Source organism: Triticum dicoccoides, chromosome 3A (genome assembly GCF_002162155.2).
Source record: "Triticum dicoccoides isolate Atlit2015 ecotype Zavitan chromosome 3A, WEW_v2.0, whole genome shotgun sequence".
NCBI lineage: Eukaryota > Viridiplantae > Streptophyta > Magnoliopsida > Poales > Poaceae > Triticum > Triticum dicoccoides.
Genome location: NC_041384.1, coordinates 688,186,924 through 688,193,809, shown reverse-complemented (window position 1 = coordinate 688,193,809; position 6,886 = coordinate 688,186,924).

The window sequence follows — 6,886 nt, the reverse complement described above, 5'->3', positions numbered from 1 at the left end:
CGGGCCAGTGCTTGTCTAAGTGTTGGTCCGAACTGAGTAGACTGCGGGGCCACCTCGGGGAAACTTGAGGGCTGGTTTTACTCGTAGGATGTCTCATCCGGTGTTGCCCTGAGAACGAGATATGTGCAGCTCCCATCAGGATGTCGGCGCATCGGGCGGCTTTGCTGGACTTGTTTTACCATTGTCGAGGATGTCTTGTAGAACCGGGATACCGAGTCTGATCGGAATGTCTCGGGAGGAGGTCTATTCCTTCGTTGACCGTGAGAGCTTGTCATGGGCTAAGTTGGGACACCCCTGCGAGGATTTGAACTTTCGAAAGCCATGCCCGCGGTTATGGGCAGATGGAATTTGTTAATGTCCGGTTGTAGAAAACCTGAAGTTGACCTTAATTAAAATACATCAACCGCGTGTGTAACCGTGATGGTCTCTTTCCGGCGGAGTCCGGGAAGTGAACACGGTGTTGGAGTTATGTTTGACGTAGGTTGTTCTAGGATCACTTCTTGATCATAGTTTCTCGATCGTGCTTTGCCTTCTCTTCTCGCTCTCATTTGCGTATGTTAGCCACCATATATGCTAGTCGCTTGTTGCAGCTTCACCTCATACCGTTTACCCTTCCTATAAGCTTAAATAGTCTTGATCGCTAGGGTGCGAGATTGCTGAGTCCCCGTGGCTCACAGATTCTTCCAAGGATGCCGATGTTACCGAGCAGGTGACGCAACCAGGCTCAGGAGTAGCTCGATGAAGATCTTGTCCTTTGTGTTGTTTCGTTCTAGTTGATCAGTAGTGGAGCCCAGTTGGGGTCGATCGGGGACCGTGTCGCATTTGGGGTTCTTCTTTTATTTTGGTTTCGAAGTCGGACCTTGATTGTATTTGGATGATGTAATGCTTTATTCATGTAATTGTGTGAAGTGGCGATTGTAAGCCAACTATGTATCTTTTCCCTTATGTATTACATGAGTTGTGTGAAGATTACCTCACTTGTGACATTGCTTTCAATGCGGTTATGCCTCTAAATCGTGCTTCGACACGTGGGAGATATAGCCGAATCAAGGGCGTTACAGCTGACCAGCAGGAGCACACACGTCGTATAAGCTCGATTAATGGATACAAACAAGAAATACATGCCATGTGAGCACCTTCCACTCCTACACACGGGAAATAGCATCGTATTTTGACGTCGAGGCAAGTTTGAGCATCGATTTCATGTATTTTAATTTTTACAACTTTAAAAACAGAAATGACCAGGTGCATGTTTAGGCACCAGAGGGAGCGATGGACACCGTGAGAGAAGATATGTAAGGTAGTCCGGGAAGGCGGCCCTTTTGTTTACGCCCAAATACTGACAAATGAAACCCTACACGTCATAGTTAGACAGAGAGATTTATTTCGATAGTGGCATCTACTTTTATTTACTCCATTTGTCCTATAATATAAGAGTGTTTTTGCTAGCATAGTGTCAAAAACACTCTTATATTATGGGACGGAGGGAATAATATATTAGTTGAGTGTTCATACACCACAGAATAGTAAATTAAACACATATATATTTCGGACATAGCTCCAGTGTGAGTCTGAAACAACAATGTTCTGTCTGTTCTTTTCCCATTTCGTTGGCTTCACTCATCCTTTGTTGGTGATAAACACACCAACGGAACGAAGAAAGAGCGGGGAGAACATTATTTCTAAACATGGACAGTGACATCGTCTCGTCATCACTATTAAGAAAAACCTTATAGGTGGAAGCTTAACAGTAGCGCGGACCAAAGCCACATGCTACTGCTACTTTACAGTAGTGCGGGTCGAGAGTAAGCGCTACTGCTATCTAGAGTATTTACCAGTAGCACGGGTGGACCAAACAGCGCTACTGATAAGTGGGTCCCACCATACCCACCAGGATACGTATAGTTGTGCTTCCTCGTCGGAGTCTGTGGCCTGTGCAGTGTTGGTGCACGTGAGGTTGACGATGGACATGGACAGCCAGCCTCGTCAGTGTATCGGCGCCAACAATGCGCAGCTACCCGCATTCTCGTCCACAATCGCTAGCGCCGCCTCCTTGTCTGAATGAGTCGTGGGCACGTTGCGTGAGGCGTGAGCATGCAGCCTCATATTGCGCCTGCTGATAAGCGACAAAGTTGGGGTTCTTCGCGACCGGGGCCGCCACGGCCTCCTCGCTCGCAAGCTCGCCGTAGATTTCTTCCTCTGCCAGCCGGTGCTGCACGACCAAGGAGAGGTTGTACCATTGCTCTTCCTGCGCATGCCATAACACCGACATCCGTTGCAGCGCCAGCTCTACTCTGCCATGGGAAATGATAAATGAGAAGATACTTACTTCTCTTCCGCTTCCGCTCTGCGCATCATCATTGTTGGCCCACTTTTTTCATATTGCCCATATGCGCAAACATAATTCAGAAAAAAAATCATTGGCACAAACAGGTTCACAGTCATCAAGAAAGAACATACCAGTGGTAGAATCATATTAGCGCTCCATATTTATCTTGCAACCGAAAAACAAGCTGAGCAAAATGCAAAGGCCTCATATTGCCCATTTCTGTTATCGATGTAGCTAGCTAACGGCGTCAGCCTTTGCTGTTATTTGTCTTTTTAACAGCAATAATGCTACACTTACAGATAGTTGATTAGGGACCAACGCTTATGGACAGATGTGGTAGCGTTTGCTTAGCCCAGACAAAAATCACGGAGGGCCTGCAGAGAAAAATCAGGGAACGGCTGCTCAACACATCAGCCTGTAGCATTCTTCCGTGCAATTCAGTCCGTAATGCTACACTTACGGATAGTTGGTTACGAACCAGCGCTTATTGTTTTAACAGAGAAAGAAAGCTTGAGCGTTCACGTAATACTAAGGACATATACAATGATTGATAAGATAATTTTATTTTAAGTCTTACATGTAATTTAAAGATGACAAAAAAAAGAAAACATTTAAATTAAGTCGGATGATAACTCTCTCCCGTAAGCCGCTCTTCCTGTGCTACACGTGGCGCTGTGGGGCCCGCCCACCACTCCAATCGCCTACGCCTTATCTTCTTCCATCCTTTCCCTTCTCTCGTTCAAAGCAGCATCACCGCAGAGGAGGAAGTGACAGTCGTCGGCCCATGGCTGATTCACCCTCACGCCGCCAGGGCTGCAATAGAGCTTCAACGGAGCTGCATCGCAGCATCCCCGCGCTCCACCGCAGATTCCGCCGTCGTCGCAGCTTCCGCCATGGCTGCCGCATGCCGCGTCACAACATCCGCTGTCATCGCCGGCGATGCAATGAGTGCGCCCGTGGCTGCAATGGAGGGTCGTCTAAGCTCCGCCGCGGCTGCAATGGATCACCGTTGGGGTCGTTCGAGCTTCGCCGTGACTGCAATGGAACTCCGCCAGAGCTGAAATGGAGCGCCGTCGGGATGCAATGGAGGGTCGCCGGGGGTCGTCGGAGCTTCGCCGCGGCTGCAATGGAGCGTCGGCGCGGTCGTTCGAGCTTTGCCGCGGTTGCAATGGAGCTCCACTAGAGCTGCAATGGAGCGTCGCCGGGACTGCAATGCAGCTTCGCCGGCGTCGACGGTGCTTCCATGGAGCTGCACTGGAGCTCCGTCGGGGTGTCGTCACTCGTCACTGCTGCGTTGAAGCTTTTTTCTTTTTGCAGCTGTCGGTGCTACCATGGTGCAGCCCCTCGGTGAGTCTCGGCGCTGCGATGCAGCGGGACGCCGGCGACTCTTTTGGAGCTATGAAGCAGCATCTCCGGCGGCTCCGGTGCTGAGAGGTCGCCGGCGCCGTTGCCAATCCGTTGTTTTTGCTGCACAAACCATGTGTTCGAGGAGGCGCGGTGTGGATTTGACAAGGGGCCGCTGCACCTTCATCACTGCAGAGAAGGACGCGGTATGAATCGGGGACAGACTGCTGCCATCGAACATCACAGGCGCCAGATCGGACGGCTGGCTAGCCGGATGATTTCCTGGGAAATCATCCGGCTCATTTGTAGCAGCCGCTCAAAAAAAATGTCTACAATGGGTCATTTCTTACAGCCTGTTTGGTAAACACTTAGGTAAGGGAATGAAAGTTTGCACAAGGGTGTTTATGAAAGGATTAGGCACGGGAAGTAGATTTTTACTCCCATTCCCTTGTTTGGCTATGATGGGAATTGGCGTGGGATAAAACTCTCCTCACGAATTAACAGGGTACCGCCTGAAAAGATATCAATGGGAATTGGCTTTCCCAACTCCCAGTCCCCTTCCCACTTAAACTCCCATTCCCTCTAATCAAACAGTGGATTTTTAATCTCCTTACCCCTCAACTCCCATTCCCCATCTCTAATTCCCCTGAACCAAACACGCTGTAATCTTATTTTCAATAACTAATTATTTCTAAAAACATGATGAGACATATTATGCTAAGAGATCATCTTTTGTCTTCTATTAAATAAGAGAAGACAAGCCTTTTCTTACGAGTTCTTTCTTCTTCACCTCATAATTTATCCTAGTAGTGTCAAGAGCACTTTTCCGAAAGATGCCTCCTTCGATATCGATATTATTACGTGTAGATTGGAGTTGTGATGCAACCCGTACGCGTAGAAAACGGGTAGATTGGAGTTGTGATGCAAACCGGAGATTTCAACCATCGATTAACCAGATACCATCAGCCATCAGCACTCCGATGACTACTATGACTACCAACTGGGATCTCAAGACCGAGTCGATTCCCACCCACTCCATCGATCTGCATATATCACGTCTCCTCCATCAACCCGTTTCCGCCTGTTTTACAAGGAATAGCCGTCCTTGATGGCCCTTGCTGCGGCGGCGCAGCCGCTGCTAGTACCCGACGACATCCTGGCATGCGTCCTCGGCCACCTCGCGCCGCGCAGCCTCGCCGCGTGCCGTTGCGTCTGCAAAAGCTGGCGCGCTGTCATCGACGACCGCCGCCTGCTGCGGGCAGACCTCCTCCCGCTCTCGCTCCATGGGATCTTCTTCATGGAGCAGCTCAATCCGACTCCCCCGAAATTCTTCGGAAGTCCGTTGATACAGCGCAAGATCACCGCCAGGCTTGACTACTTGGACACGGACTTCGCCGGTCATTTGTCTATCAAGGATCACTGTAACGGCCTTCTCTTGCTCTGGGATCAAGTCGTCGTTAATCCGGCGACACGGCAATGGGTGCGTCGGGATGGAGGACTTAGGCGTCGACATGTGCCTAGCTTTTGACCCCACCGTCTCGACGCACTATGAGGTGCTTCTCCTTCCTTACGTTCCTCGCATGCTTGAGCACGACAATGTTCGCCAAGGAATCGGCATGGCCGCCCTCTCCGTATGCAATACGTGTCTTCTCTTCAAGGACATGGCAATGGGAGGAGAAGTTGTTGGTCCAGAGAGGGGAGGCTGCTGGGACCATGGCCGACATGCAGTCAGATTGGCAGCCAGAGCATCGCTACACCGTCTACTGGCAAGGAGCGCTTTATGTCATTATGTGCATTGTCAAAATGACTCTATCATGCGGTATCCACTCACCACCTTAAACATGCATGCTCACTTAATTTTGGTTTTTGCTTTGCTGAAACTCATTGTATTATCTATCATAATATGTTCTCTTTTCCACTTGGTAATTGCAGCATAACCTTATCCCATGGAGAGTATGAAGTGATCAAATCGCCAACAGGCAGTAAAACCAAGCGTGCTGATCTTTATCTAGGGAAATCAAAGAAGGGGGTTTATTGCGCTTTAGTTCGTAATTGCAGGTCATACCGACTTCGGGTTTGGTTGCTTACCGAAGTATGTGGTAAAATGAAGTGGCGAGTGAAGATTGACATAAGCCTTTTGTCGGTGGTAGCAAAATTTTCTTGGATCTCCCGTGTTGAAAACTCTGGGCCGTGGATCTTGCATGAAGGGAATTGCAATAGAGATGGTGAAGAAGCACTAGTGGAAGATAAACTTGAATGGGACTTTGACAAGGCTACTGTTCTTGAGGGCGTAGATAATGCTGAAAGTGAGTATATGCATGGAGATATTTATTTCCTTGGGTTCCATCCATACAAAGAGATTGCCTTCTTGTGGGTATCAAGAACAAGAGTGGTTGCTTATCATTTATGTAGCTCAAATGTTCAAGATTTGGACGAGTTACGTCTACAAAGTGTAGGAGATTCTTTTCCATACGCACCATGTTGGACAGGAGAGTTATTTGAAAATAATTGATTGTGTACCCAACATCCAGGGCTATGTTTTAAATCTCATATGAATTGTAACTTATATTTGTGAATGCCGGTTCTTACAAGACATAAAAAAGGTGGATTGCAACATATCTTATCTATATTTCCTTTACATGTGTCTTCCTTTTTTTTATCCATGAGATTGATACAAATTCCAGCCGAAGTCTAAGGTTATGATTGGTTCCCTGCTTCCCTCCCCCACCCCACCCCCCTCCACCCCTCTCAGATGGGCTTTGTGGATGCAATTTTAGGGTAGTTTGATTAGGTGGGCTGCATCGAAATCCTAGACCACACGAACTTCAATGCAACATGGGGAAACGGCAAATCAACAGTTTCCACTCAACCAAACTCATCTCGTGCGGGAAGGGGAACACGATGTCGACTCATGCAGATGTCGGTGGGTTCCATCTTGATTACTTCAAGGTCCCAACGAATGTGGCCCGTTGATTGACTGTTTGTGGGTCCTCGGCCCAGCCCATCTCTAGGAGCCGACGTGGCTAGCACCTCCCTATGTAGGACACCATCTTAAAGCACCATGGGGAAAAGCCGAATCGACAGATCCACTTAGCCAGACTCATCTCGTGTAGGAAGGGGAACGCGACGTCTAGCTCATGCGGACGGGAGATGTGTGAGGTCGTGCGCGTGCCAAAAAAATTGATGGGAGTAATTTGGTCACCCCTCGCCAAT